The sequence below is a fragment of the Balaenoptera borealis genome (genome assembly GCF_965194805.1).
Source record: "Balaenoptera borealis genome assembly, chromosome: 17".
Classification (NCBI taxonomy): domain Eukaryota; kingdom Metazoa; phylum Chordata; class Mammalia; order Artiodactyla; family Balaenopteridae; genus Balaenoptera; species Balaenoptera borealis.
Window position 1 is genome coordinate 25,154,215 of NC_138876.1, and position 26,879 is coordinate 25,181,093.

Below are 26,879 nucleotides of genomic sequence, written 5' to 3' on the forward strand. Positions count from 1 at the left end.
TATGTATTCAATATTTGGGAAAATTGATAGGGGAAGAAAACTAAGAAATATGAGTCAATAAAGGAGAAAAATGTAATAATGATAAAAGAATAGTCACATGAGTTAGAACACTGTTTTGTTGTATCCAGTGCACTCCTTTTGATAATGTAAATTACAAGAGCATGGTCATTGTGCCTACACAATGCTGCTGTTATGTCTCCCATAGTTTAGGAGCCAATAGGAAAATGGAAATTGGACTCTCTTACTCTCTAAAAGATAAGCTGACCTCTGCAAATATACTCTCTCCATATGTGGCTTACTTGGAACTGTCAAGAAAGGCACAGTATTAACATTGCTTGCACACCAGTTATACACCAAACATCATGCCAGAAGTTGGAAATATATTATCATTTAATCTTCACGTATGCAAATAATTTCAGTATGTTAAGTGCAACGTTTAAATAATCATGTGACTTTGAGGTCCACTCAGTTGTCAATAATAATCCGTGTATTTTGCTTGCCTCTAACTAGTTCTATAATGAAAAAGTCTATGTGAATATTTAAATATATTTATTCACAAACATTTATATAGCAATATTAAATATAAAAGAACAATGGTTTTAGTTTACTTCAAAAAAACCTTTAATTTATAAATTATTCTTAAGAATAGAAGTAAAAGCTAAGGAATTAAAAATTATAAATGCTTTATTTAGTGATACGTTAAATTATACTTTGTATTCTTCATCCATGTATTCATTCAATTAACATTTGTTCAATACCTCTAGCTTATAGATTTACATTATGAGAGTTGCTGTGGGCATGAACTCTTCTTTTAAGGCAATCCCTGCCTTGTCAGATAAGAGGTAGACATAGACATAAACAAATAAAAATGCACTGTCTTGAATGTAATAATAGAAGCTTGTACTAATCACAGTGGTAGCACAGAGGAGAAGGTTAATAATTTGACAAGGGACAAGGTATCAGGGCAGGCTTTAGATACGAGGTAATATCAGGTCAACAAAGTTGGAGATGTATGCACATCCTAGACAGAGTAAAGAGCATAGGCAAATGTACAAGAATCCTGAAACACCTGGCTGAAAGGGGTCAACTACAAGTGGTTATTATTTCTGAAGCATAATGGTAAGAAGGAAATGGCACCAGCAGATGAGACTAGAGATGACCTTTAGGCTATAGGTAGACTATGAAGGGATTTAAGTAGTGGGTAATATTCTATGATTTATATTTGGATAAGATTATTCTGATAATTGTATAGAAGAGAAATCAAAGGGAAAAGTGAATTAAGCTATCAATCATCCAGAAAAGAGATAAGCCCAAACCCAAAATAATGGCAATAGAGCTTGTAAGAAGACGGTAGAATCTGGAGACCTTTCTGGGACAAAATTGGCAGATGCCAGAATCCAAACAGATGCTGTGAGAGTAGTGTTGAAATAGAGGGGATAATCAAGGATAACACCCAGCTTTCTGCTTGAGTGACTGGGTGAACAGCTGTGACGTTAAGGAAATGTGTTGCAGGGAAGAAGGATCTGATGTAAATGTAGGGGAATAAAATACATTTAGGCTTGTCGCATATAATTTCACTGTGAGACATCAAATTGGATCTGTTAATATTGCAGCTGGAACTCAAGAAAAAGATCTGCGCTCTTTATTTGGGAGGCTGGTTCTTTAGTATGGGAGACTCTCGTGGGAAGATTTGAAGAACAAGTAGTTACTATCAGCTAAAATGTAGTGATTATAATGTACATTAGTATGCTATAGAATAAGGTCCACAATACAGAAAGGCATTTATAAATTCTTGGTAGATTTGGTGGTAATTTAGGTAACTGGAAACTCACCAATGCACACAAGTGTCCCTGAGAAAATTGTAAGACATAGGATCATGGAGAGCCACCATGAGTAGGAATAGACATGCTGTCAGATATCAGAAGTAAATGTCTAATGATGGGTTTGAATGCAGATAAATATATCGGTATGGAGAAGAGGGAAGAATTAAGAAGGTTTGGGTTTTCATACCTGATGGCTTCTGTTTTCTTTAAATTAGGAAACAAAGTGTGCTTAGAACATTTACAATAAGAGGACAAGGGGATGAGGAGGGTACCAAGATGAATGTAGCTGTTCTAGCCTCACAACACCTTAGATCCAGAGGTAACAATAAAGACTGTCCTGCTTTCCTGAAAGCTCAAACAAAATCCTCCCTTTTTTTTTTTTTTCATTGTTGTTGTATTCGGCAGAAAATACAATATGTTATTGTTCTATCCATGATTTCACCCTTATTTTAATCTTAGCTCTAAAATTAAAATAAATTTCTCACAATCAGTTCTTTGCCAAACTTTTTCCAGTCATCTCTTGGTTAGACAAAGCTCTGCTCTTAATACATTCTTTAGAAGGGCACATGTGTACAATATTCTATCAGTTCTTCATGTTCAAGACTATATATATATACAGTCTATACATGTATAATTTATATATATATATATATATTTTTTTTTTTTTAACTTGAAGGACAGCTTAGTTGGACATAATATCCTGTGAGTACATTCTATTCCCTTAACTTTCTTGAAAGTGCTCGTCCACTGTTGCCTTACTTTGCATGCTGTTTTGGAAAACTCTGATACCAATCTAATTCTTGTGACTTTGTGAGTTATTTCAATTTACTGCCTGGAGGCCCTCAAGGATTTTTTTTTTTTCTTTAAGTAAAAGATTCATTACAATTTTTTTTTGTTTGTTTAAAAGATTCAGTCTGAGAGGTGACTGTAACCAGGTCGGCTTTCACTGGCACTGGTAGGTCTAGACTTGAAAGGTCAAATCTAGACTTCAGGCTTCTTTTATATTTGGAAAATTTCCTAGATTATACATGTAAATATACATTCTGTTCCACTGTTTGATTTTCTTCTTCAGGAGTGCTAAATTAACTTACGCTGTTGATCTGTCTTTCATTTCAACTACTTCCGCTTCTGATCCATTTTACTTCTGTATTTCATTTTCATTCACTTGAATTCTCTTTTTTTTTTTTCTTAACATTTTTATTGGAGTATATTTGCTTTACAATGGTGTGTTAGTTTCTGCTTTATAACAAAGTGAATCAGTTATACATATACATATATCCCCATATCTCTTCCCTCTTGCATCTCCTTCCCTCCCACCCTCCCTATCCCACCCCTCTAGGTGGTCACAAATCACCGAGCTGATCTCCCTGTGGTGTGCGGCTGCTTCCCACTAGCTATCTGTTTTACACTTGGTAGTGTATATATGTCCATGCCAATCTCTCACTTTGTCCCAGCTTACCCTTCCCCCTCCCCGTGTCCTCAAGTCCATTCTCTAGTAGGTCTGTGCCTTTATTCCCGTCTTGCCCCTAGGTTCTTCATGACCTTTTTTTTTTTTTTTTTTTTTAGATTCCATATATATGTGTTAGCATACGGTATTTGTTTTTCTCTTTCTGACTTACTTCACTCTGTATGACAGACTCTAGGTCCATCCACCTCACTACAAATAACTCAATTTTGTTTCTTGAATTCTCTTTTATTCCCTGCTTTTTTTCAATGTCCTTTATAAAATTTTCATTTGAATCTTTCTCTCTTGGGTGCCTTGTTTATTTATCTTCACTTCTAGTATAATGTTATCATTTTCTTCTCTTTCCTTAGTGAAATCAACTTTTGTTTTATTATAAACTGTCTTATGTCCATTTATAGTCCTACTATTTATTATCTAATTCAAGGATGTTTTTCATGTCCCTAGTTCATCATTTGAGTATATTTAATTTAGTTTGGGGTGTTGTATTACAATTTTATTAAACTGCATGATTGTTTTCAGAGGAAAATTTTATCATCAAAAATGTGTTGATTCCCATTTCTGATTTATCACAGTAGTTTTGTATAGATGTGGTTTTTCTTATTTCTGTTCATTTCATGGACAGTATTCCTGGTTTGAGAATGCTCTCTTCTGTCCTCATTTTTACAGTTTTTTAATGGATGGTGTTGGTGGGGGTAAGAGAAGGATGCCATGTCGTTTCTTTCTGTTTCTTTAGGATTCTTTATTTTTTACTTTTTTTTTATATAAAATTATTTTCCTTCCTTGTGTCATTTTTTTGTTGAATGCTATTCATTCACTAAATGTGTGTCTCTCATGATTATTGCTCTCTGAGACTGCTACTTCTAGTCCCACACAGTTTAAATCCCCTTCATTTAATTAGTGCTGTTAACAACTAAGCCCAAGTGCTGTGTTTAGTATTTTGACACTTAATGTTTGACTTGCTCTTTCTGGGGATGATTTCACCTGTGCTTTGTTTATGTCCTCTGTGCCTTTTTACTCTTTTTTTTTTTTATTTTTAACAGACATTCTTAAGCTTACCTTCTTTACTCTGTGTTCACAGTCATGCAGTTGAACTCTGTAGGAATTTTTTTCTCTATTTACAGACAAGTAGGAGTGCAGTATTCTGAAGGGACAGGTCATACATGGTTTTATTTTCATCCTTGGTTATTTATATAGTTTTTAGGGGCATTGAAGGGGAGATTCAGAAGCAAGCAGCCACCATTGTTCTCCTGACATAATCATATAGTCTTGACATTTAGAGTTGACACAGATCTTGCAGTTCATCAGAATGAAAACTGTAACTTACAGATGACAAAACAGGAGGTTAGAGAGTAAATAAGTTGGTCAGAGTCAAATGGCTGTTTCAGGTAGGATATGACTGAATTCTGAGTTTCCTTACTCTGAATTCCAGTTTTCTTTCCCAATATAGTGTGTTACTTCTAAAAAATAAATACAAATCAATACTTTTGGCATTGATAGCATACCTTAAATGATGAATGTCAAGATAACAATTGAGTAATAAAATAGTGATAGATATTTTGGAACTGATTAGGTGAATATTTTCAGTACCTTTACAATGAGTGAACAAGGCAACACCCAATGACCATGAAATACCATTTACTTGAAGGAGGTGAAGAGTTATTGTCTTTTAATGTACCTGAAATATGTTGAGAATTGAAAGACTGCTTGTATTTCAGTAATGTTTGCAATAATTTGAAGACTACAACTGTGCTTGTGTGCTAAGTTATTATTAATAAAACTGTTTCACTTCACTATCTTCAATGTAGAACTTTCTTCTGGTAAAAATCTAATTTAAGTTTGATTCATTGTAGTCATTGGTTACACATGAGAGTAATAGGTTTAAAATATTATGCAGTGCTTTCTAGGTCATCAGTGTACATATTTCTTTATTTTAGTCAGATGATCATTAACTGTGGAAGGTTGATAAATGCCAATTTTATGTATATAAAAACAAAACTATATCTAGGTAAATATGTATGTGTATGTTAAACACTTTACAAGTTTATCTAGTTAAATAATTTGTCCTTAATTATGAGAAAATATCATGTAATTTTCACAATTTTTATATGATTCTGATTCTAGCCAAAATAAAAGTTTATTTTTTTAAGTTGAGGTAACGTTGGTTTATAACATTATATGTTCTGTGTGTACGTTATATTTTGATTTCTGTGTACACCACAGCGTGCTCACCAGCCAAAGTTTAGTTTCCATCTATCACCATACAGTTGATCTTTTTTACCCATGTTTCCTTGACCCCAGCCCCCTTTCCCTCTGGTAACCACTACTTTGTTTTCTGTATCTATGTGTCTGTTTTTATTTGGTTTGGTTTGTTATTTTATTTTATTTTTATATTCTACATATGAGTGAAATCACTTAGTATTTGTCTTTCTCCTTCTCCGTTTTCCCTCTCTTCTCCTTCTGGGATACCCATTATCCTAATGCTGCCCTTCTTATTAGAGTCAGATAGTTCATATAGAGTTTTTTTTTTTTTTTAAGATCTTAATTCTCTCTCCTTTTCTACCAGTATAATTTCTAGATTTCTATCTTCAAGGTCACTAATTCTGTCTTCTGTATGGTCTGCTCTATTTCCAGTGCTTTCTAATGCATTGAGTTCTTCAGCTCCAGAATTTGTTTGGGGTTTTTTTTTTTTTTTTTTTTTTTTTTTAGAGTTTCAGTCTCTTTGGTAAAGTATTCATTCTGTTCATTAATTTTATTTCTGAGTTCATTGGATTGCCTTTCTTAGTTTCCTTTAAGCTTGTTAAGTTTCTTCATGTCAGCTATTTTGAATTCTCTTTCAGTGAGATTGCAATATTTCATGACTTTGGTTTCTGGAGAATAATCATTTTCTTCTTTGATACCGCATTACTGTGTTTCTTCATGGTGCCTGATGAGTTTAGTTGTTTTTCTGCTGGCCCATTTGAAGTAGTGAACACCTTGCTTGTTTAGATAAAACTCCCCCCCTCGCCGCCACTCCCTGCAGCTTGATTTTATTTACCGGGTTATAATTAGAGGTTTTTCTTTTGTTTTCCAGTAGGTGGCACCATAGCACAAGTTTTTGGTTTCTCTTACCTGCGCTGCCTCTGGTTATATTTGAGAATCTGCACTTTCCACCCTCCAGGGCATCTGCCAGAGAACTGTTGCCCGGTGGCCTCTTTGTCACTGTTTTGCCTCTGGGGTCATTGGTACCTTGCTGTTGCTGGTGTTGCTAGCATCACTGCCTGGGGCAGCGGGATAGTGGGTGTCTCTTCTGCATGGGGGGGCGGGGGAGGGGTGATTTTCCTGATTCACTGGCTCCACTGATGCAGGGGAGGGGGAGGGGGAGAGCTGGGGTTGCGGATGCCTCTTCAGGGTTTCTGGGCTTGCGAGCACCACCTCTGCCAGCAGAGGAGCTGGTGTCACATGCATCGCTGCAGCTGAAAGCTTGGGATTGCAGGCCCAACTGCCGCTGCTGCCTGATTCCCTGTGGCCGTGGGTATGGATGTGGCTGGAAGGCCAGAGTCATATGCATTGCCTTCCCTGATGCTACCAGGTTCTCTGGGGCTAGAGGGCTCAGCAGTCTTGGCCATCCGTCTGGTATCACAGGCACCATCTCCACTGTTCCTCTGGTTCCACCACCTCTATGTGTCCCAGTCAACCCACCTTTAGATGTATGGATGTGTGGAATTCTCCAGTGTTCTGGTATGTCGGGTAGAGACACCTTTGTTGAGTTATGGATATTTTACTGGTTGTAGATTGAAGGGAAGAGAGAATGTCTTATGCCACCATGACGCTGATGTCACTTCTCAGAAAACTCTTTTATTGACTCTGAAAAAGTCAAATGAGGATTAATTAAAAGACAGCCAAAACATAGGATTAAATGAAACTTCCTCTAAAATTGTAATTTCTAAGGTGCAACTCATCACACATATTATCAGCACATTATGTCTCATGAAGATTGCAAACATGAATGCATAATGAAGGCTCACAGATATATCTTTTCTAACATTTTTATAAGATTCATAAGATTTAAAATTTAGCACCATAAATTGATGATGAAAAATCTGAACATTGAAAAATAATTGCCTTTTACCTCTCTGAAAAGTGACTAACATTAAAGTGTTTCCATAGAACAGAAACTGTCCTTTGTGGCCATAAGAGTGTCTGCAAAGGACAGTGGTAGGAGATGATGTCACAGAGATAGTTGGCAAAAGTGGAGGGAGCTGTGTTTAGATCACGTGGGTCTTCATAGGGTTTGAATTATACCCAGAATTGGGAAGTCATTGTAGGGTTTTGAGCAGAAGAGTAAACATGTATTTTATATTTTCTAAGGATCACTTTGGCTGATGTGTTAAAAAAAAAAGCACCTTGAGAAGACAAACAGGGAAATTAGTTAAGGGGCTGTTGCAAGAGTACAGGTGAGAGATCATTGTGGATTTGAAAAAATTGGTAACTGTGAGAAGAGGTAAGACTGTGAGAAGAACAAGTTCAGGGACAAAAATAAAAAATTCTGTTTCACATATAATAAGTTTGAAATGCCTACTGATATTCAAGGAAGCCTGTGGAGTAGGTGGTTGGATATACAAATCAATAACTTAGAGTAGAAGTTGCCACAGATGATCTACTGTGTCAGATGCTACTGAGAAATCAAGGAAGGTGAAGACTGAAAATTGACTACTAATTTGACAGAATGAGTGACTTGACAAAGCATGATGGGGATGACTTTTTGAGTGCTTGGTAGAAGAGGAATTAGAGGCAATAAATAACAGACAACTCTGTAGAAGGATAATAGTTGGAGGGAAATGTGGGACAAAAGGAGGTTTTTGATTGTTTTGTTTTTACACGGGAGATATTCAGCTAATTCTCATGCTGATGTGGATAATCTTGTACAGTGCTACTCAAAATACTGGTCCATAAACTATGTCTGAGAAGTCCACCAAGAGATAATAAGTTTGTGCCAGAATGTAAATAAATGCACCACTTCTTTTATTGACAGAGCCTCACTATGGAGAGAAAAAAAAAAATGTCAGGTGAATTAAACAGTATGTTTAAGGACATAATTGTTTTATATTCTGGGAAAAGTCCTTATTTTGTAGTAGATTAGTAACAAACATTTTGTGGGTTTTAGTTTAGAAGCAAAGTGAGAGAGAGAAAATTGTTGAAACAATAAAGAGAAGAGACAGATATAGAGAATGGTAGCTGCATCCTGCTATTGCTAGCCCAAGGAACTGCACTGTTTGTTAGTTTTATCAAACTCTGCCCACACCCAGGTTCAATGTGCCATTTGTTGCCTGCTAGGATCCTGACTGATATATTTATCAAACCTTTATTAATGCCTTCTGGGCATCAAACTCTCCTGTCAGATAAATAGGTAGGTAGGTAGGTATTTAGGTTAGTTAGTAGATAGATAGATAGATAGATAGATAGATTAGATAGATAGAGACAGATAGATATCGATAGATAGGTGTCATTGTAAATCATTTAAGTTTTGGTTGAAAAAAGGAAGAACAGAAACTATGTCAAATTTCTTTGCAAAACACTACCTTCTTACTCTTGGCTGTGCATTAAAATCACCTGGTGCACTTTAATAATATACCCCTTCTCAGGAGACAGAATCTGATTTTATTCATCTGAAGTGGATTCAGAGATTAGCATTCTTAAGTTTCCCTAGGGGATTCTAATGTACAGCCAGGCTTAGGAACTATTTTAATAAGGATTCAGAGATATAAAAGCCTTGCTGAGTGAACTCCAAGAAATAACAATATAGCAGAGGGAAAAGGCCGTGTAAATAAATAGCTTCATTCAGTGGACATTAAACAGAAAGGTCATTTATGAAAATAATTTAAATTGATATTATTGATAAAATTATGAGTCCATATTTAAGTAGATAATCATATGCAAATTAGTTGGACATCTATACAACTGGTTATTTAAAATAACAGTAATCATAATAGCCATACTTACAATGCAATTAGTAGGTATGAAGCATGAATCTAGTGCTATACTTATATTAACTCTAATATAAACTCCGCACAATCCTAATGGCGTAGGTATTGTTACTAACCAGTTTTTACAGATGAGGAAACTGAGGCACAGAGAAGTTAAGTAACTTGTATATATGGCCACATAGCTATTTTATGTTGTTTCACACTGCCTTTATGCATTTCTGCTGCCAAAATTAACCACTCTCCCTTTGCAAGTTAGCCCAATGTCAAATCATTATAGTATCATTTCTAAGATGTTGTCTTTTGCTGTCTTTTGCTTAAGCAAACTTAATTTGCTTCCATACTGTCCTCTTCCATTCTTTGTTCATATATAGCTTCATAATCTCTGATTTTCTCCAAAATTCTTCCTGCACATTTTTATCTTCTTACTTTATTTTTATTTCAGGAATCCCAAAGTTTTCTATAGCAGGCAAATTATCAAAGATTACTTTACCATTTATTGTACATTCCTGTGATACAGGCCCTAATTAATTGTCTATTATTCCTGACTTCCCTTAGTCTTTACAAAAGTCTTGAAAGCTAAGAAATTATTTACATTTTGGAGCTGTTTTAAGGTTCATTATCTTGCCCAAGGTCACAGATCTAATAAGTGGTTGAACTGGGATTTAAACCCCCCAGTTCTAATTCCAGAGTTCTTAATGACTGCAGTTTGCTGTGCCATTAGAAAGACTGATCTCTCACGTTAGAACATAAGTTCTGTCTCTTTGGTGCTGCTTGTCCTTTTGCATTAAATTGTCCCATGGCCAGAACAAAGTGGCCAACTATCAAAGAAAATCAGCCTTTCTACCCCTGGGGCCATGAAGAACAGCAAAAATGCTTTCTCAGGGCTTTGCTTTTACCATTTACTGTCTACTGTATGAAGTAGTAAAGATGCTGATTTTTAAAAAGTGGCAGTATAGCCTTCATTAATAAATTTTCTCAGGTATGAGTTGCTGAGACATCTTTGTTTATAGCAGCAACCTATCGATATTTTATAAATATATATTTTTTTCATTATCAAAATATATAACTTTACCAAGTTCAAATTCCTAGAAGATACAAAAACAAAGAAATGCATAGGAAAGCATAAAAACGAAGTTGATTTCTGGTCCTGGATTTAGAGAGAGATCCTGGATTTACCTCAAGTGTTATGTTTCATCTGTCTTTATAACTTCTGACCAAATATGTATATATATATTGCAAATGTACTCTTCTTCTGAAAAATTTAATTGCCATTCATTTTCCTAGTGTGGAGTAACATGGATTAGATTCAAGTCAAGTAGGTTAAATTTTTCTATGTTACATTGTTTAAAGTGTGTAAGTTTTTTCTCACAAAGTAATTCTGTGTCCCTGACTCCTTCCTCCCTGGTGGAGGATAGACAGAGATGAGAACTGCTCTCCAATACAATCACTGATCCTACAGAAATGTTTTCATCATAGAAAACTTAGTAAACGGAAGGCCAAAGGAAATGAGAGCAGTATGGGGTGGGCTAGCTAATAGGCATAAAAGAAACAGAATACTTCAGAGAAGAGTTTGTGGTCCAGATCACTCAGCCTTAGAGGCAATAGAGAACTCTAGATGGACCACTAGTTTCCTTCAGAAATTATTAGCTAGTGGTACTAGTTCAAGCTTGTAACAGTTCCTGATTTTGTTTTTTTTAATTAATTAATTAATTTATTTATTTATTATTGGCTGTGTTGGGTCTTCGTTTCTGTGCGAGGGCTTTCTCTAGTTGCGGCGAGCGGGGGCCACTCTTCATCGCGGTTCGCGGGCCTCTCACTGTCGCGGCCTCTCTTGTTGCGGAGCACAGGCTCCAGACGCGCAGGCTCAGTAGTTGTGGCTCACGGGCCTAGTTGCTCCGCGGCACGTGGGATCCTCCCAGACCAGGGCTCGAACCCGTGTCCCCTGCATTGGCAGGCAGATTCTCAACCACTGCGCCTCCAGGGAAGCCCCAGTTCCTGATTTTTAATGAGCATTTGAAAAATATATCCAGGAGGTCTGTCTGATTAGAAATAAAGGACAAAAAAAAAAAAAAAAAGAAAGAAAGAAAGGACAATAGAGATCCAGACACAAAGAGGGGAGCTGGCATAAATTAACAAAGGTTTCCCAATGAGAAATTAAACTAGAAACTTGGGAACAGGGTGCATGGGGAAAAAAAAAAAGGCAGCAAGTAAGTACTTAGCCATGGTAAGCCCTTTGAAAATGCTCACTGAGTGAAGAATGAATAAATAGTGAGGAGAGAGAATGGACATATGCACTATAAATTAGCTTGAGAAACTGCAGCCTGATGCTCATGTGGAAAGCCAGGGACTCTAATCACCTTCCACACACTGGATTGCATTGGCTCACTTCTCAATTGTCCAAGAAAAAATATGTCCTGACTCAGACTTGATTAAAAAATCAGTCTTATACATTCAACCACTTCATGATCGTATTCACCTTAGTGTCATCCTGAACCCCTCACTTTTTCTCAGTCCCCGCATCTACTGTTTCACTAATTCCTCCTGCTGCTGCTTGTTACCTATTTCTCAGATCCATCCCCTTGTTAGTATTCTTTCAGCCAGTGTCTCAGTACCTCACCATTTCACGCCTGGACATTTAAAACATCTTCCCATCTGGTTTACCTGTCCTCTTCAAACCATCCCCTTCATTGCTCGGAGTAAATATCTGAAATATAAATCTTGCCCAGTTATTCTCCTTCATGACACCTTTACTGTCTAGCATTTATCTCTTGAGTAAAATCCAGTATCTTCATCAAGGTATTAAAGGTTCTCCATGATTAAACCTTATGACCATCTTTTCCTCACTTCCCCCATTACCTATCATTCACTATATTTTCGATCTCCTTTCCTTGTCCATCTTATATAGTTGTCCTGGAATGTCCTTCCCCCACATATTATTCAGAAACTTCTGCTCTCTCTTTTATCCAACCACAGCTACTCTGCTTCCCTGAGTCTGAACTATTCTGCACAAATTTGTTTGCTAACCTCTTTTGTAAAGGTACTGTAATTTTCAAACGTACTAATGCAGACAGCAAATATTTTAAATTGATTGTTTTGAACATATAAAATATTAAAAAATATGTTCAAGATTGTAACAGTACAGACTTCCCTACTAATTACTAAAAAGAATTAAGTTGGCTATATTCCACAAATTGTTTTCACCAGTCTTTTGCTATTCTTTTATTTACCATTGTTACATACTTTAACAATTTATGTTTTTAAGAAGAATCACCATTGTGCAGCAGTATACAACAAAATATCATCTTCACCACATTTTAATACCTCAGATAATAATCATTTATATGTATGAGTGTAAATATATATAGTATAGAATACCATAGTGTAGACTCAGATATAAAGGCAGAAGGGGCCAGGGCTAATGTGCTTATCTTATCATATTTTATCTGTTCAAAGAACAAATAAATATATAAAGACTAAATTATATTAAGTTACTTCTAATGATAAAACAAAAGGTTTCATAAATTTCTTAATTATAGCTACTTAACCATTACTTTATAGGAGAAATAACAAATGAAAAAGTTTTGAACACATAGTCTCCAAATTTATCATTAAGCATAAATATGATAAATTGAAAATTTAAACAAATATTTGAAATGTACTTTTATTTAAGAGTAAGATTAAATTAGGCTAAACTACTTTTAATCAAAGTACAAGCTCAAGAATTTTTAGAAAAATGTAGCTTGTCTTGATCCAGAAACTTACTTTTTGGGATACTTTTCTTCTTCTTTGCCTTGTTCTAATTTTGATATTTTTATTAAACCTTCAAAGAACTGTATATTGATTTTATATAAAATTATGAACAGCATATTTAAAATTTTTTGCTTATAAATGAAAATGTTCTCTTTACATTCATTCAACAAATCCTTTAAATCTCCCTTAGCAAGCAAATATAACAATGGAAGCCATGAATGTATTTCTGAAAGATGTTTTTCCCATTAAAATTCCCATTTCTTAGTTCATTTTAACAGCATAGAACTTGCTAAAATGTCACTTGTGTTACTTCTGTTGGAAGTGGTTCTTTTTTAAAACCATGTAGCAAAATAAGATATGTTGGACCACTAATTATTTCTGAAGATATAAAAAGTTTAAACCTTTAGTGAAATTCAATATTTTCAGCTGCCTTTAAATGAGAAGGAAAAGGCTTAGTTGGAATTTTCTAAAATACAGGGCCACTAGCAAGAAAAAAAAGAAAACAACAACAATAAAAAAACACAAGAATTTCATGTGTGGGAAAATCAGAGAAGCATCTATACTTCATAATCCTGTCCAGAGCCCAGTGTATATTAATATAGCACGTTGAAAGTAATATAGTTCCCACATGAAACAGGATTATTCTCTATACCCAAAATTATATTTCTGTTCATTTGAAAGCAAAATTTGTTTGCAGAAATTTCAATAAGTAATGTAAAAATTGAATTTAATAGAAAACATTTCCATTTTATTTTTTTATTTTTTATTTTTTTGGCCACACCACACAGCTTGTAGGATCTTAGTTCCCCGACAAGGGATAGAACCCGTGCTCTCTACAGTAGAAGCGCGGGGTTCTAACCACTGGACTGCCAGGGAATTTCCATTTTATTTTAAATCAAAATAATTAACATATAATAGATACAGTTTTTCTGGACTAAAAATAGAAATAAAGATCCTTATTTTCAGATACATTATTTTGGCATCTGGATTCAAAGAGTTATGATAGATGACACATTGTTATTTAGATAAAGTTGTCAGGCTATTAAATTTCAAATAATATTTGTGGTATTAATAAAATATATTGTGGGGACAAAGGAAGGAGAAAAATTTACTGTTGATTTTGTTAAATATATTTGATAGGATTTTTCCCTATAAAATATATCTCACCTCTTTCTTGAACTCCATATCAAATTGTTAATATTTTCATCAGGTTGTACCACAAATCTTTAAGCTCAACATGTCCAAAACAAAGTCTTTACATTTTACTAAAACCTTATTTTCATATTCTCCACCCCCCCCCATGATGACTCATCTACCTTAGACACTTCAGAATCATCTTCTCAACCTCCCATCCATTCTTTTTCTCAATTACTTGTTTAAATGATCCCATCTCTTAGAAAGAGGGATATACCTTTATCTCATCTCAGCCATTTATTCTTTTTTTTTTTTTTTACTTGACTCACTATAGTCTTCTAACTGGTCCCTATGTCCCTAGTATATGCCTTCTTCATTCCAAATTTATCTTGATAAAGCATAAGTTTGATCATGTAATTTTCTGCTTCACTAACACAAACCAGCCAAAAGCCAACCAACCAATTAACAAAAACAAAAAACTTTGATAAATCTGTGTGGATTATATTATGAGAAATCAATTTAGGAAATTAATTTTAAATAATATATAGTAAAGTATAAACTTCTTGGAATGTCATATTGAAGCTTTTATAATTTGCCTACTAATTTTCAGTATGTTTACAAACAGCATGGAAAACAACAAAGAATCTGGCAATTTAATTAAATGAAAGTCAGATAAAGGGCTCTACTGAATACTTATTAAAATAACTACAAGCAGTTAAAGGTGTTGACACTTTACCTCTGTAGCCCTCAGCACATTTAGCGTAGTACCGTGGACAGAACAGCTGTTTGGTAATAGTATGTATTTGAATGAGAAGTAAAATAATTTGCCCAAAGAACTTAGCAAGAACCTCACTTAATAAAGTAGTTTTTAGTTCAGAAATGTGTGCATAATCAAAGACACAGAAATGCCATCTGGTGGTAACTTACACAAAGCAGCTGCATTAAATGACTTCTACTGCTAATAGGAGGTAAACCAGAAGTTTGGGGTTGACAATATAACTTTTCAAGCAAAAAATCATATTAAAGGTAAATAATTATAAATACACTATTGTTCACATAGTTCACCTTGCTAACTAAAACATTCACCTTCAGGATATTTGGCTGGAGTCAAGTAGAGTTTCACTGACAATACAATGGAAAAAATCTCATTAATTATAACTTCCAAGTGCGATACATACATATACACATGCATGGAATATGATGTATTAATACAGTAGCACTTGTATACAAATGAAACAAATATGAGGGCATGCTCAAAAATGTTTTACCAATACAAGTGTATAATCAAAAATATTTCTATATTGTGGTTGTAAACGTGTGAACTAAACACAGAAGAAGAAGAAAAAAAACCTTTTTGTAAGTATTTTTAACAACTTCCTAAATAGCTTTGATGCAAAGTTACAGGAGCCAGAATTCTGTAAAATACCAATGTCTTACTTTATACTTGGCTATGAGTAAAATAAGGTAAGATTCATAATGAAAAATATTTCTGGATCTTACCTCTAGTATAGATTTCAGTAGTTTATTTGAAGCCAAAATGTTCAATTCCCAAGTCAGACAGTAAAAGAAAATGGTGAAAAGATTAAATTAGCTATGTATTTTTTACATATATTCTACATATATTTATAAACATATATGTTTATATGTTTTACAACATATTTATTTATAATATCAAAATTAATAATTGCAGTCTACTTCAACTAGAATCAGTTTATTTAGGAATTCCATTGGCGATCTCCTTTTTTGTAGGTGATTGAGGTATTTCTATTCAGCAGCACATTTAATGAGAAATAAATGAAACTATGGCATGGTCCTTCCAGCAAGTACATCTTGAGTTGGCTCCATGTTAGTAAATAAATCAGAAGAGTCAACGAGGTCATTTGAAGATGTCCCATGGTAATTGAAACAGAGATTGCGTCTACTTCTTTAAAAAAAGACATGGGTGACTTCTTTAAAAAAAGACATGGGTGACTTCTTAATCAGCCCTCCACTTTTTTCTTATGGAAATTCCTGTACTAGAAAAGGGCACGACTCTGGGGAGAAATTTGTTTGAATAATCACATCTTCACAAAGGAGAAGATTGTTCAGTACTGAGGTTTTAAAAAAGGAGAGATTTTTTCCAATAACAGATACTGTTAGCAATGCCTCATAAGACTTTTAAATCAAACACGTTAAAATTAGGACTCTCAGGGGTCCACTGAGCCATTCCCCTAAAAGAGCAGCACTGGTCTGACTCTTCCTGCTGAAGTTGGAGATTAATACTGGAGATTTGGGAGGAAATATGGCTACAGAAATGTAAAAACACTTTAAGTTACAAATTATTTTAAAAACTCATTGAAGTTCAAGAAAAAATGTAACAATAAATTATTATTTTCTTAATTTATACAATACTCGTTTGGCCCCAAAACAATGCAATATTCACTGTTAGTTTAATAGGCTTCAATTTCCATTAGCAGTATTTAAATTCCTTTATATTAATGAATGATCTGCATTTACACATAATAGCTTTTAATAAAAGTTATAGACTAAACCTTTTAGTTATCAATAATCTAACATTTAGGTGTAGTGCTAAGGATAAAAAAGAAAATAAAAACTGACATTTCATTTTGTCCCAACAAATAACTGAAATTAAGTATCTACCTGAGGTCATCTTAGTCTATTCTAACAGGAGAGGGAGCAATTCTACCCCCATCTCTGACTGCTCTTGAAGACCAAAAGGCAGACTTATGCTTTCATCTACTTCTGCTAGAAAAGAAAGTTTTACTCCTGGAAGTTTTCATGTAGAATCTGCATGTTACATTGGTTATTTGTGGCCATGTCATATTCTCAAATTATTTTTAACAAAACTGATGATAGAATAGTGTCATATGCCAGGGATGGGAGGTATTTGTGGGATAGCAGTGAGTGCAGTGGTTAAGAGTTTAATATTGGAATCAGATGGCATGGTTTGGATTTGAATCCCAATACTTATTTGCAGTGTGACCTTCATAAGTTACTTACCTTGCCTACATTTCGTTATCTGTAATATATGGTTAATAATAGTATCTCATAGTGCCATTGAAAGGAACACATTTAAAGTACTTAGAAAAGTGCCTGGCACATACAACACTAAATAAATAATAGCTATTATTCTCAGAATAATAATTATTACTATAAGACATAATTTTGCTCAAAAACAGAATTTCTTTCAGTCAAAATTTTGTTCCGACTAAGAAAATTACAGTGAATAGCATAAATGTTATTAAGAGCAAATAACACATTTTACAATAATAGTTTGAAAATAAAATCAACTTAATGGTGTTCAAATTGAATAACATAAGGAACCCTGTATATTAATCAAATACAGAATGGATATACTATCACAGTAATTGTTATTCAGTAGTTACTCTTTAAACATTGCTAACAAAGATCTTATCATCTAGTAGGAACCAAATAGAATTCATAATATTAGTTGTACATGATTCAATACAATGTAAATTTTATGAATTTGTCATTAGGGCTTTCTTTATCATTCTGAAGTTGAGTTCTGATCCTAGTAGAGAATTTTTATGTAATATCATAACTAATTTTAATGAAGCTATGACTAACCTTTCAGTAGTGCAGACAGCATCATCTAGGATAGGTCATCAAAGACAAGTGATATTTGTACCATTTAATACAATGGGCAAAGCCTCTTTTATCTCACAGCTGTTTACTTCATTGATTCTGCCCTCCTTCCTGAAAATCAGAACCAATAGGGATTTTGATTAATTCCTTCAGTCCGTATATTTAGGCCTTTATCTCTAACTTGTCTTAAACAAATATTTCCACAAGATAGCTAGCTAGCTAGCTAGCTAGATAGACAGACAGACAGGTAGACAGACTACAAGAATCATGGGTACTTGAAGTAACAAGTCATTCTCGTTCTTTAATAATTCAAGTAAAACATCTTTTCTTTAATGGGAAAAACAATAAGCAAAAAAACTCATTGAGACACTCTAATAAAAAACCTGTACACCAGTATGGTACATTATTATTCATTGTTTCAATGTACTAAAATTTGCTACAATTTAAAAGTTGAAATAAATAAGTTGGGTGGGGGTCAAAATATAAGATGCTTCCAAAATGTAAAATTAAAAATAGAATTAAAAACTTCAAGGCACCCTTTCCACAATTCAAAAAAAAAAATGAATTTTGCATTCCACTGTAGCATATGCGCAACTCAGAACATGATGTCGAGGCAATTATGTTATTAACTGATTGTTTTCTAAGAAAAGCAGATGGTAAAATAAATTATGTTCTTGGGAATTTTTCTTAGACTTCCTATTTCTAGAGAGCATTCTTCCATGAAGAATTAAAACAGTTAGTGAAAGGGCTCCCATATTAAGTCGCTTAATGGAGAAATGTTTCCCTGTCCACATTACCAGTGAAATTTTGCCATTCTGGATTTACTCTTTTGGGTAAAAATCCAGTCTTTGAAATAGGAACACCTAAGGATAGTTTTAAGTTATCATTGGTTTTATTTGGGTACCAGAGAAGACAAAGGTCTGCAGCTGGTCCAGACACCTGTTGGGAGTCAGATCTTATAAGTTTAATGAGCTGCTCTAAAATATGCATTGAGTATAGACTTAGAACAAGTAACCAATATGTTATACAGGTATCCCCCACCGTTCTTTTTATTTTATTTTATTGATTTATTTTTTATACAGTGGGTTCTTATTAGTTATCTATTTTATACGTATTAGTGTATATATGTCAATCCCAATCTCCCAATTCATCCCACCACCACCGCCACCCCAACTTTTCAAACGTTTGCTTCACACCACTTCATTTTCATGAAAGATCTACATTAGTACCTGTTTTCACTAACCAAAAGCAACCTGAAGAGGATTTTTCACTTTTACGAAAAGAAGTGAAAGGTGAAAATGGCGTTCAGCATTGTTTTGTAGTTAGCTGTTGTAGAGGCAGTGTGCACCCTGGGCAGTGAGAGTGACACCACCAAGCTCCTTTCCTGGGAACTACACTCAGCATCTCAGCGTCAAGCTGCCACAGCTTTGAACTATGTCTGTTGCATCTATGCTTTATCTCAATTTATTTTGTGCATGTATTAGTAAGACGTGTCCTAAGGTAATTGCTTCTTCGCTTTACTCTTTATGGCTTACAAAAGGTTTCATAGGAATGCTTTGTTTTTGGATAGTGGGGGAAACCTGTACCCCTCTTTTCACATAGCCAGAACACAGTCTTGGACACTGAGGGTTGAAAGTGAAGTGGTACCCCTCACTATTACACCTAAGAAATCACTCACAAAATATGTGTTTCTAATCTCCACAGCTCTGAGCTCTGCTAGTTGAGGTCTTACTTCCTAAGAGGACAAAGGAAGTCCACTAGGGGATGCAACAATTCCGTTTTTCTTGTAATGGAGTTTGTCCCCTGACTGTATTGAGCTTCTTAAACCACTCCATAAACAGGCAAATAAAGGATTTACTGTATTGACTGTGGTGATTGATCCTGATTATAAACGGGAGATAGAGTTGCTGGTGTACATTGGGATCAAGAAGGAGTATGTATGGAAGCCAGTAGATTTTGTAGTCTGCCAATGAATACTTTGCACAGAAATAAATTAATGAAAAATTACAGCAGATATCAACAGGTTCATAAATGGCTCAGACACTTCAAGAATAAAGATTTGGGTCATATCATCATGACCAGCTGAAGTGGTGGCTGAGGGCAAAATATGAAACACATGGTGAAGAAAGAAATATAGACACCAAAAATGGCTTTGTGAACAATTGCAGGAAAAAAAAAAAAAAGAATGGGATAACTATCAGTATTTTCTCCCTTGCTTTGTTATGGACATATTTGCATATGTATAGACCAATTTTTGTTCTTTCTTCTTCTATTTCTCTGCAATTTAATATACGGCATGTTGGTGGTGGTTAGCCTTGTCATATAGGCTTTAAGATGTCAAGAGGCTTTGTGACTGAGCTAGGTGACGGGAACTAACAGTAACTGCTGGGAAAGTGCATCTTTCCCTTGGAGGAGAAAGTAAACATGTCTTCATCTATACAAAGGCAGACTCCCCTGTTCAGTGTTGATTTCTCCAATGGGAGGCACTCACAAGAGACTTTATGGCAAAAAAGAAACAAAAGGTGCTGTCCCTCAACAGGCAGATGGGTTCAGGGGCTTCATCAAATGGCAGATGTATAGTTTTACCAGAGGTTTCACGGCCTTCTCCCTGAAAATTGCCTACTTTGCGGTTACACACAGCTGAGATTGTCAGCAGCAATTCCCAGTGATTCTTGCACTTTCTGATTTACTGAATGCTGGAAGCCACTTCCCTGTCCTGACTGTCACTCTCCAGGCTCTTCTCCAGCTTTGTAAACTTTCGATTTCCTGTATTAATCCTTTTGTCTAAGTAACAGAGAAGTTTCTCTTTTCCCATTAGAACTCTCTGATACAGTAATACTATATTTTCTCCTAACAAACACTTGAAATTACTGCTCTGAGGAAAATGAAAGCTTCTCTTCTCAACATAATTCATGTCGCTAAAATCTCAGCTTCTCCCCATCTTTTGGATAAAACTGTAGGTTTGTGTATTTTGAAAGGAGATCTAAAGTGACTTTTATCTCCACTAATATAATATCTCTCACTGTGATAGAGGAAGGCTAGAGTTGATTACATCCTGACTTAGACCTCCGTTCAGCATTTTCTTCTTTTTGAATCAGGTCCCTCCACCACTTTGTACTGTGTCTATCCCGAGTGAACAAAGAATCCGCAGTGCTCATATAATCTGTCAAATACCAGTATGTATACTTACCATCATTCTCGCCTACTTTCCAACAGCTTTCTATCAAGTGTGCTGTACTTTCTGCATGTGCACCTTGTATTATTCATCAAACTTTTCTCCTATTCGCCCTTTCTCCAACCACACAGGCCCATTCTTCCCAAAACTACTTTAATATTTCAAGATAAGTTTTGGCAATTTATGTTCACTTTTTTTTCCTTCATAAGGACCACAGACAAAGGCAATTTAGTCAATTAAAAACTAGATGATTTGTAAGCACAAAGAAAGTTGGGATAGTGAGTGGAACGCTTAAGTCTCAGTGTCTTTAAAACTCCTTATGTATTGGGGGTGAACAAACTCTTTGCTGGTATTACATAAGTTGACAAGGTGTAAAGCGTGTATAGGCATTTCGTACGATAACTCCTAACAGCAGTTTATTAGCTCTGCTCCCATTCTATATAGATCTCCTCTAATACTTTCTTCATGTTCTTTCCGCTAACAGGTCATTTATAAAATCATTTAAAACATGTTAGACGTTCAGGAAGAATTCCTGGTGCGTAGAGGCTCTTGAGCTGTTTCTGCATATCACTTTTTTCACATGTTTATAATGAGGCCTTTTTTTCCCAATTTAATTCAACTTTATTTAACAGCATTGCCTAAGTATCAACCATGGCCCTGGAATACAATTATGTTCATCCTTTCCAGAAATAGTAAAAGAGATACATTTTTCCTATAAATGTATTACTTTAAATTTTACTTAGTCTTTCTTTGTAAAACTGAATTATTTTAATTATAAAAGCAATACATGCTTTTATATTAAAAAATAAAGATATTTTAAAAATAAAATTAAACAGAAGAAAATATTGGATTGGCCAAAAAGTTCGTTCAGGTTTTTCTGTAACATGGGAAAAAACCTGAACAAACTTTTTGGCCCACCCAATACCTGTGGCTCCCATTCATCTCCAAACCTTTGCCCCAAAGTAACAGGTTTTTCATTTAATATTTTTATTTTTAATAGCACTTACCACCATAGCTTTATACCTAAACCTACATCTCTACTTGTTGATTTATCAGAGTTGTGTAGTATCTTTTGACACCAGCAATGAAAACTATGGAATTAATGTGCTTTACTTCTCATCTATCTTAGCCACTCCATTTTCCAACTGAAATAAGTGTATATAGACATTTTTAGTTTTTTAAATTACATTTGGTACTTAAAAACTTATTTTAAAACATTTTTATCAAGGAAAAAATCAAGGAATAAGTACACATGGTAGCAAGAACTGAAGAGCTTATGATAAAAAGAGTACTAATCTCTCCTTCTTACCCCACAGGGAACATTTTAAAGCTATTTTTATTTTCAGTTTTCTGGGTGCTGTTACCTCAACAATTCTAGATAAATAAATGTATACCTCTATTATTTTATATATTTTTAGATAATATATATATTGACTCTCTGGGGAAAAAAAAATAGAATATCACTCACTTACCCTACCCTCTTTCTTTTCTTTGTCTCCTCCTAATGGGAACAAAAAAAAAAAAGAGAGAGAGAGAGAGAGAGAACAATGCCCTGAAAGTCAATGAAGAAAGTATATCAAAGAGAAGCATGTGTAACCAGTAGGGTTATATTGCATGATAGGTGATGAGAGAAGGACTAAGAATTTATCATTGAATTTTATAAGATGAAAGACATTGGTGTTTATTACAACAGCAGTTTTTATGGAGTTGTTGGGGAAGAGGTTGATTAGAGTGGTTTTAAGAGAGAGCGAGAGGTGAGGAGTTGGAGACATGGATTATTGACTGTTCATTTCAGAAGACTGACTGCAAAAAAGACTAGAGAAATGGAGTAGTAGTTGGTGGGGGAAACAAACAAGAGAAGTATTATTTTAAAGTTCAGAGAAACACTAGCATTTTTGAACCCTGATGGGTATGAACTAGAGAGTGAAAAAAATTATGATGTAGTAGATAGAAAAGAGAATAGCTGGAATGATGTTCTTGATTAGGAGAAAACATAGATGATCTAGTGCTCAAGAGGATAGGAGATGGTAGGTGGGTAAATAGAATGCTGAGAGTCTGTAAAATTTTCTTTTTGATTGATTTGGATTTCTCAGTGAAGTAGGAAATAAGGTTACCAACTTGTGACTTTGTAAGGCCAGTAACAGAAGATGTAAAATAATTATCCAGGAGAATATAGACCCACATCATTACTGCCCATAGGTTACAAATGATTGTGATTTGAAGCAAGATTTCCTTTTGACTGGAAAAAAGAAAAGAAAAGAAACCACTTAGTTTGGAGGAATATAATATTTTGAATAGATATTTTATAATTAAAAAATAAAAGCCAAAGAACATTTGCAAATAGAAAAGCAAATTAAAATTACATGTGAATATCTTAACACCTCATACACAGATTAAGATACTTAATTGATGGGCTTATATTTCAAGTCAGTAATTTTTATCCAGAGTACTAGAGTTTTTAAATAAGAATGGAGAGACAGATTACAGGCATAATTTTGTGTATGCTTTCAGAAGGATAGAACATTTTTAGTAACATCAGAATAATCTTTTCTTTTTAAACAATAAGAACTACTACTTTTACTGGTCTTCTGTGAATAGAACTTTTTTTTTTTAAACTTGCTTTTGCAGTAGAAAAAATCAAGTTGCTTAACACAATAGTATGTAAACCCTGTCGTTGGCTCTCTTACCTCATCTCATACTACGCTACCCTTGGATCATTCTATTTCAGCCACAGTGGCCTTTTTGTTGTTACATGAATATGCCAAGCACCTACACACCTTAAGGATTTATACTTACTCAACCTGCATATATGCTTATATTTCATGTACTCTCACTGTTAAAAATTTTACTGTCATAAACAAAGCACCTATGCTCTCTCATTTCCTGCATTGTTTTACTTCACGGGACTTATTACCATCAAGAAATTATGTGTTTCACTTATTTGTGTATAAACTTTCTCCACCCATGTGAATATATAAAGCGGGGATTTTAATCTTTTTGATTTGTTATTCCCAGCACCAAGAATCATGTCTTTATGATAGTCAATAAAATTATAGAATTGAAAAAAAAAATCAAAAAATTAGGTACTCAAAAGGTAATTATTTTTCTTTTTATTATGATTTCTGGCAAACTTAACAACTACACATTCCCTTTTTAACATCATATAAGGCTGCCTTGTGCCATGACTGGATTTCGTTTTGTTTTTGTAACATAGACCATCCTCTGTGTACCTCCTCGTGTGCTTGCAGAAAGCACGTTTTTAGTATCCTCTTTATGAATTGTACTGTCAGGAGGTTTTTTTTTCATTCAACATACTTGTAAATTGTTATGAATAATTATCGCTGGGTATTTTCATTCCTTTCTGTTTTTGATGCACAGTAACTTATTAGTTAACCCTCTGCCCTGGGTATATTCTAATCTTTGTGTAACATTCTATAGTACTACTCTGTGACTATCAGAGAAAGGTTTTAGTCTTCTTTTGATAGAAATAAAATTCTTGGCAAGGACTGAGTTTTTAATAGAGCTGCAAATAGACCATCCATTCTCATGTTTGAATCAAAGACAACATGAAACTTCATATACAAAGCCACTCAATACCCACTCCCCACCTCCGCAGTTTTAGCTACTGAGGCATATTGCTGTCCCACCACCACGTAGGCTACAGTGCTACACAATAATATTTATTTATTGAATAAAATTAATACTAGTGTGTTTCTTTAGTCCCCCAAACTAATTCTAACTTCTAAAGAGTCTTTTGTTGTTATTGTTATTTTTACTATTTCTTCCAAAAATCTTTAGGACCTTTATCCAAGGGAAAAGAACTGGAGGAGAGTGAGGGCCACCAGTTTCTAGTACAGATTTTGGATTGAGGTTAATTTTTTTTTAATCTCTTTTTTTATTTGTAATAAATTTCTGCAGAATCAACCTCAAAGAGGATTGTATATTATACCCTCCTCTGTAACCAACATGATATTTGTATTGCTCTTTAGTTTAGATGGCATGGTAATATAACTAATATTTATTCATCTTACAAAAATTGATAGTGGAAACAGATATGCCCTTCAATTCACAATTTCCAACATATATTTAATTCTGTTCTGGTTGCTTTATTGTAGCATATTTACGTTATTTTTATCTGCAAATTAGAAGAAAAAGGCAATTTTGCTTAAACTATAAATAATAAAACAATTCATTTTAAACATTTTGCTAACAACTGTGTGATAAATAAAAATCATGACTTATCAAAAGCCCATCCAGAATGTACTGTTTGGTTTCAGTATGAAGCCCCATACATTTTAACAAAATATTTTACACTATTCAGTTAATTTATTGTTTTCTTAATGATTAACTTTAAAATTCTAACTGTTTTCAAAGCAAACTTCCAGCTATTTCAAAGGAATTTTTTCCATTTCTTTTTAGTAAAAAGAGTGTAAAGTTGTAGTCTACCTCAGTTCTGCCATTAATCCAGATGTCATCCATTAGAAATTATGTTCAACAGGGGCTGGGAATTTGTCTCATAACATATAAGAGTGTCTAACTTACTTATAATAGGTAATCAATAAATACTCATTGAATGAATAATTTCCTGGCAAACTCAATAGTCTGGATCTTAATTTCCTTTTCTTTAAAAAGGGGGAGTTGAATGAGGATATCCAGGATTAACATTCAAGATTTTACCTGATAAAATTATAAAACTAGTCTAAGAATTTGTTCTTGGACCTGACAACTGAGAAATAAATTTTTAGAATTCTGCTTGTGTATTTAATAGAGAGAAGATAATTAAATTAATTTAATACCAATGAAAGTGAACTTATCTCTGCAGTTAGCTACTATTCAGCTTTTCAGTTGGAAGTTAGATACATGCTTGTAAAATAGTTGTATACATTTAATAAACCATAAATTAAAACATTATCTGACTACATATGCTACAGATTTTTTTTCTTTTTATTTTATGTATTGTCCTAAAATATAATTTCATCCAGGAAAATAGGATTTTTCCAGGAGAAAAATCCAGAAGCCTGAAATTTCTGTCACTCTTCATTCTTCATCATTATGATCTAATGATGTTGTATTTGATAAGCATATCAGTTCTGATGTGTATTTGTCTCTCCTGAATTGTATAAAGCACATTTCAGTTACTCAGGCTAGAGATTTTATTCTTTAAACTGGTCACCGTGCCTCTGGCCACACTTAGAATTTAGATTGCAAAGGAATATTCAATCTTTCTTCTAATAGCACTCAGCCTATTGAATATTTAATTATTTTCCTTAAAATGGTAAACAGTTGGAAATACTTTCCTCCTAAAGGGACAGCATTCTTTTTCTATTCTCTTATGAAGCTAATATATTTTATTTTAATTGCAATACTTACCATTAACAAAGAAGATTGAACATGTTTTGTCATTTAATTCCTATTTATTTATAAAATATTACTACAAAGAACAGAAAATTGAGTTACTGTATGTAACACATTAAAAGGGGCAGTGTAGCCAGGGACAGTAGTATTGCTTGAAAGCATGGGCTACGTAGTCAAGCCACACATCCGAATTCTTTTTTTTTTTTAATAGATATTTATTGGAGTATAATTGCTTCACAATACTGTGTTAGTTTCTGTTGTACAACAAAGTGAATCAGCCATATGCATACATATGTCCTCATATCCCCTCCCTCTTGAGCCTTCCTCCCACCCTCCCTATCCCACCCCTCCAGGTTGTCACAAAGCAGCGAGCTGATCTCCCTTTGCTATGCTGTTGCTTCCCACTAACTAACTATTTTACATTTGGTAGTGTATATAGGTCGCTGCTACTCTCACTTCGCCCCAGCTTCCCCCTCCCCACCCCGTGTCCTCAAGTACATTCTCTATGTCTACGTCTTTATTCCTGCCCTGCCACTAGGTTCATCAGTACCATTTTTTTTTTCAGATTCCTTATATATGCGTTAGCATACGGTATTTGTTTTTCTCTT

The 26,879-nt window shown here is 34.3% G+C and overlaps 1 protein-coding gene and 1 pseudogene across 3 annotated transcripts in view; both read left to right on the forward strand.

Moving 5' to 3' along the window:
• Positions 1 to 26,879, forward strand: part of CSMD3 (CUB and Sushi multiple domains 3) — a 1,186,187-nt gene that overhangs the window by 654,847 nt on the left and 504,461 nt on the right. The gene's annotated exons all lie outside the window — the stretch shown is intronic.
• LOC309615123 (dnaJ homolog subfamily B member 9 pseudogene) overlaps positions 1 to 26,879 on the forward strand; it is a 30,034-nt pseudogene continuing 3,155 nt past the window's right edge. Inside the window, exon 1 of the transcript in view lies at positions 1 to 26,879. This exon is cut by the window's right edge and continues 3,155 nt beyond it. The product of the transcript in view is annotated as a dnaJ homolog subfamily B member 9 pseudogene (transcript).